Below are 14,157 nucleotides of genomic sequence, written 5' to 3' on the forward strand. Positions count from 1 at the left end.
ACTATGAATTCCTTGTTATATCATTCGGGTTGAAGAATGTGCCAGCGGCTTTCATGGATTTGCTGAATAGAGTCTTGAAGCCTTATCTCGATTTATTCATCACTAGTTTTATTAATGACATCTTGGTTTATTCTCGTATTGAGACTGACCATGCAGAGCATCTCAAAATGTTGTTGCAAACCCTTCAGGATCGCAAATTTTATGCTAAACTTTCAAAGTGTGAATTTTGACTAAAGTCAATAGCGTTTCTAGGCCATGTGATTTCTGGTGAAGGCATTAAGGTTGATTTTTAGAAAATTGATGCTGTGAAGAATTGGCCCAAACCCACATCAGCAGCAGAGATAAGAAGTTTCTTGGATCTGGCCAGACTCTATAGACGTTTTTTGGAGGGGGTTTTCTGTATCTCAGCTCCGTTGACTAAGTTGACGTGCAAAAAGCCCAAGTTCCAGTGGTCAGATTCATAAGAGCAAAGTTTTCAGGAGTTGAAGACGAAGTTGACTTCAGCCCCAGTGTTGACGTTACCATAGGGGACCGATGGGTTTGTCGTTTATTGTGATGCCTCAAGAGTTGGTCTTAGGTGCGTTTTAATACAGCATGGTAAAGTAGTAGCTTATGCATCCAGATAGCTTAAGAGTCACGAAAAAAATTATCCTACTCATGACTTAGAGTTAGTAGCCGTGGTGTTTGCGTTAAAGATATATCGTCCCTATTTGTATTGAGTACATGTAGATATTTTCACCAACCTGTCATGCCCCAAACCTGGGGAGACATCGCTGGCACCTGGTGCCTTATTTGACTCTGAGTGTACCAACTGTAACTCGTATAACCTGAACATACACAACAATCTAGGCTGACAAGGCCAATCTTTAGCACAAGTACGCCATATTAGGTCGACAAAGTCGTAATCTGAATAATCTTTAGATGGAAACTATCTCACTAAAATAGGATCACCCCAACATATATATATAAGCACCTATGCGGGCCGACAAGGCCACCATGTATATCTACTAATAGCAAAACCCAAAAAATATATATACACAGGCTGGCAAGGCCACTATGCTGACATACTGTACATACAAGATAAGTCTACAAGCCAAACATAACTGTATTATGGTCGAGACAGGGCATCGGCCTAACCATCATGTCTATATATGCAAAATGACTCCAACTCTGGACCTGATAACTCCGGATGAAATGGAGCTCACCAATCTAGCTGGTACTCAGCACCGTTTACTATGGACCTGAAGTCATGAAATGCAATGCCCGCGACAAAAAAGATGTCAGTATGAACTGTGGACCTGAAGGCATGAAATGCAGTGCCCCTAACAAAAGAGACGTCAGTACGAACTGTGGACATGAAGGCATGAAATACAGCGCCCCCGAAAAAAGAGACGTCAGTACGAAACAATATACAGAGTATGTAAGGCAACTGAATAATTGAAACAGAAACTGAACTAATATACATAATATACTGAATATAAATTGAGGAGTCAATGTTAATCTGGAAATGTATCTACCTGTCTCTATCTCATGTCATGAATGCAATACTGAAAATAAACTGTTTGGCCTCATATGGGGTTCGATGTGTAAGTGCATAGCCCCGAAGGCAATCTGAATGGCCCAAAGGCAGTGCATAGCCCCGAAGGCAAATGTAAATTGCCTCGAAGGCAAATTGTATCTCTGTATAGCTCCGAAGGCAAACTGTATCAAGTGGGTCCTAAAGAGACAAACTATTTGCCAAAAGGGCAATCTGCACGTCTCTAATTCCACGTCATATCAATGAACAGTTTAATGTTGTATCAAATTTAACGGTCTACGAGTCTAGTTTCCCAAAGGGGAAATCTGCGCAGTCTCTACTCTGACGTCATATCAATGAACAGTTTAATGATGTGGAAACTAGACTCGTAGACCTTAAATTTGGTAGGTGGATCACCCTGTAAATCCAAGTATATTGGGAGAAAATCTCAGTGACATTAGACCTAAATTTCTATAAAATTATGAACGTAACTTGCGATAACTTTTGCCGACTTTCGTTTTACAACTTGCTTGACTTAAAAACTTAATATATGAATATTATACGATTCAAATACCTTAAATTATGACCTCCTTACCATATTAAGTACTCCCAGTTTTACTCCAAAAGTACGAGCTATAACATCTTTGATTTGTCTAACCTCTAACCCTCACGATACTTCATTAACATTTGTTTTAACCCATTATTATCTTTTTAAAGGTCCTTATCCTCTGTGGCTCATATTGATTCTTTGAGATGCATTCTACTATGAAAAGTACAGGATGTAACATCCTTCCCCCCTTAGAAACATCCGTCGTCAAATGTAAAGGCGTCTTAGAGGAGAAACTTGTTGTTACGGATAATATAAAAATTTTGACAGTGTCTCTTCTGTAAACAGGACTATCCCATGCCTGTCAAATAGACAGAAATATACCATATGTCTTACAAGGCCACAAACAAGTAATAGTATCTCAGCAGGCCTTACACGGCCATCAACGTCAAATATTCATATCATAACTATAACTTACCTTATATATAGATACTTTACCCTGGAAATGCTAAAACGCCTGAGCTCTAAATATCACTTAATCATAGAATGGGGGTTAGTCAAAAATGACATAGCCTGTTAGTCAAAAATGACATACCCTGGGCTAAGGAAGCATATGGTTGAGTTATGATTGTTAAGAATCTTATGTCTGAAACAACTGAGGGTAGTTAGAATTTATTTCTTCCTCGGCTTCCCACTTCTTTTCTTTAACGTTCTTATTCCTCCAAGATATCATTATGGAGGTCACTTTCTTGGTCCCTAACTTTCGAACTTGCCGATCTATAATAGCAACTAGAACCTCTCAGAAGGCGGGGTTCTACATGTCGAACATCGTGTGCTTACGCAAAGATAGATTCTCGAAAACAAAGTGGACAGACTCTATTTTTTATGTAATTTTAACTCATAGGCTACTTGTTCTGTATGGCCCAATATGCCTTGGCTAAGGTTACCTTTCTTACCGAATCTTGTAATGCCTTTCGCAGGCAAAACTTTCAAGAATACCCAATAATTAATGCGGAATGCTAAGTCTTGTCATCACACACCTGAATATGACTTTTGACAGCTCTGGACTTATGAATGAGCTTTCTTTCTCTATCGCTTAATGAACCTAATTGGGTCCAAGTAACTCTAATTCGGCTATCTTAAACCGCTCAATAGGGGATTTGCATTTGGCCTCATAAGGAGCCATACTAATGCTGGAATGATAATTATCTGAAGTCTAGCGCGCACACTCATAATGTATCCTTGAGTGTCTGAATTGTGCGCTCCTCCTGGCTATCTGTCTGTGGATGAAAAACCATACTAAGATTTACTTGCGTCCCCAAACCTTTCTGGAAGGACCTCCAGAAGTTAGTTATAAACTGGGCCTCTCTATCAGGTATAATAGCCTCTGGAATGCCATGTAGTTGTACTATTTCTTTAATGCATAACTTGTATAATTCTTGACCGTATAAGTAGTTTTAACTAATAGGAAGTGGACTGACTCCTTGAATCTATTAACGATTACTCAAATGGAGGCATATTTACAATATGAATGAGGCAATTCTATGAGAAAATCTCTCATTTCTACCAATAGATATCTTTAATATTGTGATACATCTTAGTTGAGCATGGTTGAATAAAATAACGCAGGTAATGTACCTCTGACATAATCTGATGTCGTAGTCCTGCAATATATGGGATGCAAAAATGGCCTCGGTACCTCAAGACCCTATCTTTTGTTACCTTGAAGGTGGTCATTTGCTCTGTTGAACCTCTTGTTGAGGTACATAGGAATGGGATTTTCATAGTAATACTCTTTCACCTCCACTACTAGAGATGATGTTACTGTATGTTGAATGTCAACTTTGCTATTCTTTGAGTCCAACAATCGGGCTCCTAACTCGCTAGCTGACGTATCTCTCTAGCTAATTCTCTCTTTTATGTTCCCAAACATGTTAAAATGCCTATAGATCTGTAACTCAAGGCGTGGCCATAACATTAGCTTTTTCCGCATGGTGTAAAATATCACAATTATAATCCGTTAATAACTCAAGCCATCTTCTCTATTTGCAAGTTCCATTTCTTCTACTTAAGGATATTTAGAAAACTCTTGTGAGAGATAATGATGCCTATATGAATACCAGTGTCACAATTCCTCCCGTGCGTATACAACCACTACTAACTCTAGATTATGAGTCAGGTAATTTTCTTCGTGCTTTCTCAACTGCATCTAAGCATAAACAATCTCCTTCCCTTGTTCTTGCTGATACATGCATCACGTATGCACTAACTTCTCTCTGTCCCTACAATCCTCGAACTTCTTGTATACATAACTTCAAATATTATTCTTGATGTTGATTCTTTGTTTAATAGGCATAGTTGGTGATGAGTTATTGGCATACATACGAACTCTAAAGAATTCAATGGTATAGGCTGACTTTTATGTAATCTTTACCTTAGATCTCCATACTTGAAGAGTTCTCCCTACTTATCTCTTAGCTGACACTTCTTATCAATTGCACTTCAAAAAGAATTTTTCTTGTTAATGTTAGGCTACGAGCCCATTGCGACATATATATATATCCCTGTAGGATCTTAGGCGCTTTTGAACTACCCGCATTCACCTTCAATTACTTCACCTCATTGATTCTGAGTACAACTTTAAACGTTTGCCTCGAATTCTAGGCTTAATGATCCGTTTGAATTTTGAAATACTTTATACTAACTTTATCTGAAATACTTTCTGAAAGTTGTGATCACACTCCTGTGAAACTAAAACTTCATGCACTTGGATCCTTCTGCAATGCGTAATTTGTACCATCTGACAACTCGTTTACAGTCTCATGACTAGTCATAACTAAGCCTTACATAAATCAATTATTGATTTCCCAAATCTACTTATATCTCATAGCTTAGTTCTGAGTAACTTATCCTAGGGCCTATGTCCTTTTTTCTTTATTTACACCTCACACCAGTTTCCTGATTCTCAAATATTTGGTTACACTTACCGTCAATTGGCATCTCTAGCCAGGGAGTTACTACTATCCCCTTCCTAGCATTGAAATTTACCTAATACTCTAAGGTCGTGACACATCTATAAAGTCTGAATAAAATAATTATATTCGTTCTGAATATCTTCATCATAATTTTTCTTACTACTCTGTCATTAACAAAGCACATTTCTGCTTCGGTACTTATCATACTATCTCCCATTTGGAAGAATGTCTAACACCTCGCACTCAAGGGTTGCATTCCTGTAGAGTCAGATTATTACCTCAACAACTTTTGTAATCCTTCGCACTTTTGATAACTTATAATTCGTCCTAATATAATCCTCTCTTACTAGGGACAACTGAATCACTTACATGCATAAAGTGTCGTGTATTCACAACTGACATGCTCGATCATGATAAACTTAACCTTTACTCATAAAATTTATCTTAGGAAGAATTTTCTCTTAATAATCCTCGACGGCTATTCTTCTATCATTCATTCTCTTACTGCCTAATTGTTCGCTTCGCAAATATCGCAATACTAACTTTTATCGAAATCCTTCGAGTTCCTAACACACATTCAGTTTAGCTTAAGGTATTTCTAAAAATCTGTATCCCCTGGTCCAGGGAGATAAATCAACCTGTTGATATCTTTATTGAAATCATCTTATAACTTACTTTCTTTATTGAAATCATCTTATAACTTACTCCTCTTTATAACCTCTACACTCGCCTTCTCTTGCCCATTTTGTTTACTTATTTACAAACCTTGCTGCACCGCCATACTTTAGCTCACAACTCTTAATTGTTTCTCATGATTTTTCATATCATTAACGCTTCACTTATCTTTTGACTAATTTCCTTCTAACATCATCCGCTCTTATCTTACTCTAGAGCGGGACATTCTTTCGCTTCTATCTTCTCTCTCTTCAATCGGGCTTATCCTGTGGTCGCCTAATATTTCTTCTTCACTGAGGTATAAGTCATACTGAGGTAAATACTCATCCTATATACAGGGATTCAAATGCTTCGCCCTGAATATTCTAAACACTCAACAAGTCGTATCCAGCTATACAATTCCCAGGTATTCCACACATATATATCGCCTCAAGGGATACTATTGACACGCTCATAATACTTTTCAGTAATGCCATCAAGTTCTAACAATCTGTCCAATGCTAAGGACTACTCTAGCCCTCATTTTCTATCCCGAGATCTCACCCCTTTATAAGGTTATGTCTCTGGGCGCTTATAAATCCTAAGCTGGATTGGATGTTACTCACTGTAATTCTACTACTGCTGAAAGTGAGATAATAACATTTGTGTTGCTCTGTCCGAATGCGCCTACTTTATAGTCTTCTCTATTCGGGTACCTCGTACCTCCTTCACCTTACTTCTTTTTCCTTCTAAAACTCATACTTTACCTTTTTATGCTTTCATTACCTCTTTTCTGCACAGGTGAAAAAAATGTTTAGACTTTGGAGCTCTAGCATGATATTGGAACATCTAGTGCACACATAATCTAATAGGGACCCCATGTTTATTTATTATAATCATGAGTTAAAATTGAGTCCCTATAACTCAGCATTATTGCACGACTGGGCCACATCAACTGGCGGTACTCCACTAGTACCCTTACCTGCCACTGGATTAGTTTTTTAGCTAGCTGTGTTCTCTCTGGTCACAATTTTCTATGTATACAGATATCAAACGCGAATTTAAAGTCAAGCTCTTATGACTCAAATCTACAACATGATTTGGAATGAGAAAGAAGGGTAACCAATCCTAAATTTCTTATAGATTCCTGTTTATATAAGTAGTGCACAACACACTTATAAACAAGACTCTACTAGACACGTCTTATAGACTTCCTAGGAAAGACCTTCTCTGATACCAAGTTTGTCACTCCCCAAACCTGGGGAGGCATGGCCAGCACCCGGTGCCTTGCTTGACCCCCGAGCGTACCAACTGTAACTCATATAACCTGAACATACACAACAATTTGGACTGACAAGGCCAATTTTTAACACAAGTATGCCATCTTAGGCCGACAAAACCATAATCTGAATAATCTTTCACTGAAATGGGATCACACAAACATATATATAAGTACCTATGTGGACCGACAAGGCCACTATTCATATTTACAAACAACAAAACCCAAAACAAATATATACAAGAGCCGACAAGGCCACTATGCTGACATACTGTACATACAAAACAAGTCTACAAGCCTCTAAGAAGAACATAACTGTACTGTGGTCGGGACAAGGCCCTGGCCTACCCATCATGTCTATATTTGCAAAATGACTCAAACTCTGGACCTAGTAACTCCAGATAAAATGAAGCATATCAATCTAACTAATACTCAATATTGTCTACTATGGAGGTCTGTCCAACTGTCTGTCAAGACCTGTATGAATGAAATGCAGCGCCCCCGGTAAAAGGGACGTCAGTACGAAATAATGTACTGAGTATGTAAGGCAACTGAATAACTGAAACTGAAATGATATACATGATATATTGAATATAAAATGAGGAACTAATGATAATATGGAAACATATCTACCTGTCTTTGTCTTATGTCATGAATGCAATAATGAAAATAAACTGTCCAGCCTCATGTGGGGTCTGATGTGTAAGCCATAGCCCCGAAGGCAACCTGAATGGACCGAAGGCATTTCATAGGCTTGAAAGCAAATGTAAATAGCCTCGAAAGCAAAATTATATCTCTATATAGCCCCGAAGGCAATGCGCATATCTGTATAGCCCCGAAGGCAAATGCATAGCTCCGGAGGTTAATGTATATGATTATGAATGCATATCTCCGAAGGCAAATGTACCTAATGATGTTGTAAACTATATGCATGATATACTACCTGTTTCTCAACTAGATATAACATAACTTTAACTGATTATAGGCTCTCAACGAGAGATAACTTCAACACAGGTAAGATGGAATAACAGAGATATAGAAACTCTATGAATTACTCTTCTCGTATACGCTCGTTTGACTCTTACTGATTATGGGTTCATGCCAACAGAAAGGAAGGTACAGCTTTTACATACCTTACGCCAAGCTCTTACTACTGTTGGGAACAATTTCCTCTATGCTTCAATCTACAATGAACAATAATAATATTATCGTCAAGCTACGAATGATACAACACTCATACATCAAGTAAGAAGCTTGGTTTGTAAACAATCGAACAGCATCTCCCCTGTTTCTTTTACATATCCCCAATTTCATAACATTACAAAAACACACAAAACATCATCAACAACCAACAATCACATGTTCTTCCCTTCAACAACACAAGAACAACCCGAACAACCCACTACAACAACATTCAACACTAGTTTATAACTTCTATGTACTATCCCACATTTTCCATAGAGATAACACAATTATAATTAGCACCAGCTCATATACACCAAGGGAAAAGGATTTCTTACCTTTAATACAACAAAAAAAACTCAGACTATAGCTTGCTTCAACTTGAAAGAACTTCCAAAACAGTCCAATATACAACAACAACTCAAAACCGATTTCCGACCTTCACTTTCTAGATTCTCAACCAAACAACCTAGCCAAGACACATATAAGATCAAATACATGTAGAAGAGACATTATCTTATCTCAAATAACTAAAATTACCTCTGATCTGAGATTACTCACATTAAGGAAACCTTCAACTCAACAATAAAAAAGCAGAACTTGATCTAACTAGCATCACGAGATTCCCGGTGTTGGATTTATATTGTTTGCCTTTAATTATGCTCTAGGATGTTATGAGAACCTTTGGAGAGTATTTTAAGGTCCTTATAATCTACAGAGGATGAAAAATGAGGTCTCAAATGGTTGCCACCGATTTATACATCTTTTACAACTTTCCACCGCCTCAAGTGGGTCCTAAAGGGGCTGCTTGTGCAGTCTTACGAGAACGTGAATATCTCTCTACTCGGACGTCGTATCGATGAACGGTTTAATGCATTAGAAATCATATTCATAAAACTTCAATTTGGTGGGTGGATCACCCCATAAATCTAAGTATATTGGGCAAAAATCTCAGTGACATTAGACCCAAATTTTAGTAAAATTATGAATGTAACTTGCGATAATTTGTCGACTTTTGTTTTATAACTTGCTTGACTCAAAACTTAACATACAAATATTATACGATTCAACTATCTTAAAATGCGACCTCCTTACCATATTAAGAACTTCTAGTTTTACCTCGAAAGTACGAGTTATAACATATTTGATTCATCTAACCTCCAACCCTCAGGATACTCCCTTAAAACTTGTTTTAACCCATCATTATCTTTGTAAAGGTCCTTAACCTCTGCGGCTCATATTAATTCACTTACGATGCATTCTAACATGAAAGTACAATGTATAATACAACCACAAGAACCTTCAGTATATTTCAAGTAGAGAGAGTTGAATCTCAGATAGAGAACATGGCTCGAATACACTTTAAGCAATGTAAAGTTAGAAACGGAGAATACCCTCTGTAGTTGTAACCTTAAAAATGACTAAACCCTAATACTTTCAACCTGTTTTCGGTGGCTATGGACTCATCGGCCATTGGAAAACCTCCGTTGAAAGTTGTCTAGCCGACGACAATACCTCATACTCAACCTACTCACCCTAATCCTACACAAACATATGCGAATACCCTAAACCCTACACCAACGATAACCAAACTTCCTACTTTGCACATGAAAAAAGTTACGTATTTGCATGGGAAGCTCATTGTTATATGGGAAGAAGACGAGATTGAGCAGATGATTATACGAGAGAATTTGACATATGCTGTCGTTGGGAAATTCTCGTATGGATTGCCAATTATCACAAAACGTCAAAAGCTAATAACTAAGCAATGTGAATTGAAAGATGAATGTAATATTGGATTATTGTGTAATAGGTATGTTTTGATTAGAGCGACCTTATTGGAGGATTATGTAAATCTACTATCAAAACCTGATTTCTACATTATGCATAAGAACTGGTTGTACCCTATGCATACATTAAAATGGGATCCATGATTTGATCCAGATGAAGAACCATCAGTTGCGATAGCATGGATATCTTTTCCATATTTATCTCTGAATTACTTTGTTAGAGGAGTTGTTTCTCGTTAGCTTCTGCTGTGGGAAAGCCTTTGCAAGTGGATATGACTACTTGTAATCAAACCAGGCCAAGTTGTGCGAGGGTCAAGGTAGAGGTAGATCTATTGAGTGAATTTCCTCAAAGGATTAATATCAAGGAGGAGAAAGAACAGCACAAGGGAGATAGTAGATAAATGGATCAAAATAGAGTGTGATTATGTTCCTAAACTGTAAAAAGTGTAAACCTCAAGGATATATTGAGCATAGTTGTTATGTTATTTATCCGGAGTTATATCCTAAGGAGGAGGAGGAAGAAGAACCTGACAAAATACAGGAATCAGGTTATAAGGAAGAACATGGAAAGACAGTAACAAGTGGAAAAGTGGTAGAAAATGATACTAGCAATACATATGATGGATTAGGAAAGAAGACAATATGGATAAAGAAGACAATATAGATAATACGGAGCAGAATGGGAAGGTTGAAGGTGAAAAGAAAGGAGTAACTGATGGCAAGCAATCCAAGAATAAAACTGTCAAAGGTGTAGCTGAAGATGGTTTAAAAGAAAAGAAGAATAAGTATACCACAAGATATGGGAAATAATGGAATAGATAATGGAATTATGAGCATGGTTGGAAGTCAAAGGAAAATCAAGCTCTTCAAGTTAATCAATATACTGCATTATAGAACTTGGCGGAGGAAGTAACAGAGCTGACAGTAAAGAAAAATGCTACAAAGGATGTTGGTAAGGTGGTAACTATTGCAAATAATGTAAAGGAGGTACTCACAAATGGTAAAACAATAGCAAAAAGAGATCCAGCAAGGAGAAACAAAGTCAGGCGAGGGAAGAAGTATCAAAGAGCAAGGAGACAGAATCAACAAAGGAGTAGATAGAGTCCAATTTTGGTAAGCAAGTTCATGAGCAGGAAAGGAAATCTCCATACTCAATAATATGGAAAAACGGTTGGATGAGGTACAACAAGAAGCAGTTGAGAGATTGGAAGATCATACATAAACTCAAGAAGTTGTTGAGTCTGTTGATGCTTTGTCACTAATGGAGCCTAAAGATGCAAGTGAAGTAATTGAAGAGGATAACACCAGTGAAGATTTGCCTAGTTTGGAGAAAGAAGATTCTAATCTGGTTCCAAATCAGGCATTGGATATTATTGATGATAATGAGGAAAAATTGGAGGAAGGAAAGCCACCAAATACATAAAATGCTGACAAATAACTTTTAGTTGTGGAGACAACGGAAAACCCACAATTAAAGGAACAGAAGGTCATGAATCTAAAAAAAGCACATGAGATTATGGAGGATGAGGATTTATCTCGGAACATTGAAGATATTGCAAAAGAAGCTGATTAATCTCCAAGAAGTATATAAAAAATGAAACAAACAGCTAATAAACAAAAGCCTGTCAGAAAGTGTTCTACCTGCAGGAATAACAACAAGGAGGCGTAAGAGCAAAATCAATAATCATCAATGATAAACAAAGCCATATTTTGGAATATTAGGTCAGTTAACACTTAAAAATATTTTGACTGGTTAATGGACTTAAAATGAGACATCATTACTCTATCATTGGATTAATGGAACTATTTCAAGATCATTCAGCATTAGAGAAGTATATAAGGAAGTTAGGTTATCTTAATAGCAAAGTTAATTGTTCAAGAAAGATCTGGATTCTTTGGACTGATGATTGGCAAGGTAGAGTCATATCAAAATCAATTCAAACAAGTCACTTTGAAATTGGTTCATTCTACTTTAAATCAAATAGTTTTAGTTTCTATTAGATATGTAAGATGTGATCGAAAAGAGAGGGAACTGTGGGATTCATTGGTAGATGTAGCTAATTAATATTAGTTTCCTAAGATAATAGGAGGGGACTTCAATGTGATTATATCAGAAGAGGAGAAGCAAGGGGGTTTACTAGTCTCAGTCAATGAAAAAGTTGATTTTACTAATTTTATTCAGAGTTATGGTTTGATTGATGTGGGATTTTCAGGAAGTAAATTTACATGGTAGAATGGAATAACAGAAGTAGATTGCATTTTCAAAAGATTAGATAGAACACTGATAAATAAGCAGCTGTTGGATATCATTCCATCTATTGAAGTATCTCATCTAATAAGAAATAGATCAGATCATACACCACTGCATATGGTGTGTAACAGTACCACTTATTCTATCAGCAAATCTTTTAAGTTTCTTAACTTTTGGACAAAACATCATTCTTTTATGGAAGTGGTGAAGGAACACTGGGTTGCTGATTTTTTTGGAAATCCATGTTATGTGTTTCATCACAAGTTACAGAAGCTTAAGAAGGGTTTGGTGCATTGGAGCAGAAATACTTATGGTAATATTTTTCAGTAGATTTCTACAGTTGATGATACAATGAAGGTGAAGGAGTTGCAGTTTGAAATCAATCCCTCTATAGGAAACATAATGCAACTATATATCATAAAATGCTTACATTTAGAAGAAGAATATGGGAAACAGAAGGCAGGTATATGAGATTATTTAATGAAGGAGATAGAACCACCAAATTCTTTCATTCATATGTAAGAGGTAGAAGAAATTAACTGACATTAAAAGGATCCAGGATGCTACTGGAAACTGGTTAGAAACTGAGGCTGAAATAGGCACAGAGCCAGTCAGATTTTATGATGCACAATTCAGGGAGGAAGGAAATAGTTCTAACACTGATTTACTGAAACATATGCCCCAAATGATCTCTGATGAACAAAGAAAAATGCTTAAGGCTTTGCCAAATGCAGAGGAAGTAAAAGATGCAGGTTTTTCACTCAATGGAGATAGTGCTAGTGGTCCTGATGGATTCACATGCCATTTTTTTTATCACAAATGCTGGGAAGTCATTAAAATTGATGTGATCATGATGGTTAGATATTTATTCTGTGGGTATGAGTTGCCTCAATTCATTACACATACCAATTCGGTACTGTTACCAAAGAAAGGGGTAATAAATACTTTTAGTGACATGAGACCAATCAGTTTAATCTCATTGTTAAAAAAGATTTTGCCTAAGGTTCTTCAAAACAGAATAGCTATAATTCTTCCAATTATAATATCCTCATCTCAGATATGATTTGTAAACGGAAGGAGTATAGTATAAAATGTGTTACTTGCACAAAAGATTATAAGAGATATCAACTTAAGAGCTAAGCACACTAATGTAGTGATTAAGTTGGATATGGCAAAAACATATGACATGTTATCTGGATTTTTCTGACAAGGGCGCTAAGACGGTTTGGTTTTGGAGAGATTATCAATAATACGGTATGGAGACTTTTATCCAACAACTGGTATTCAATATTAATAGATGGGCAAAATCATGATTTTTTTCAAATCCACTAGAGGTGTGAGCAAGGTGACCCTTTGTCAGCTACATTATTTATTATTGCTGCAAAAGTTTTTGCAAGAAATTTGAATAACCTACATGAAAATCAAAGGTTTAAAGGATATGGCATGCCACAATGGATTCCTCAAATCGATCATTTTTTTATGCTGATGACACAATACTATTTTGTTCAGGAGATGGATATTTTTTGACAAAAATGATGAAGATTTTGAGGAAATATGAGAAGACATCAGGATAATTGGTCAATAAGGATAAAAGTTGCTTTTATACTCATCATAAGGTTACTTCAATTATCACTAATAACTTCAAGAGACATACTAATATGAGAAATGGATCATTTCCTTTCACATACATGGGATGTACAGCTTTCTATGAGAGAGGGAAGTTGATGTTATGAAGAGAGTTTCTCTTGGCAAAACAGAATATTGTCATTTAGTGGAAGATATGTGTTGATCAATCATGTTTTACGAACTATGACCATGTATTTACTGTCTACAATGAATCCCCTACCTAATGTGGTTAAAGAGTTACACAAAATTTTGCAAAGTTCTTTTGGAGTTAAAAGCAAACATTGGGTGGCTTGGGATAAAAAAAAAATTCCAAAAGATGAAGGAGGAATTGGATTTA

The sequence above is a fragment of the Lycium ferocissimum genome, chromosome 6 (genome assembly GCF_029784015.1).
Source record: "Lycium ferocissimum isolate CSIRO_LF1 chromosome 6, AGI_CSIRO_Lferr_CH_V1, whole genome shotgun sequence".
NCBI classification, from domain to species: domain Eukaryota; kingdom Viridiplantae; phylum Streptophyta; class Magnoliopsida; order Solanales; family Solanaceae; genus Lycium; species Lycium ferocissimum.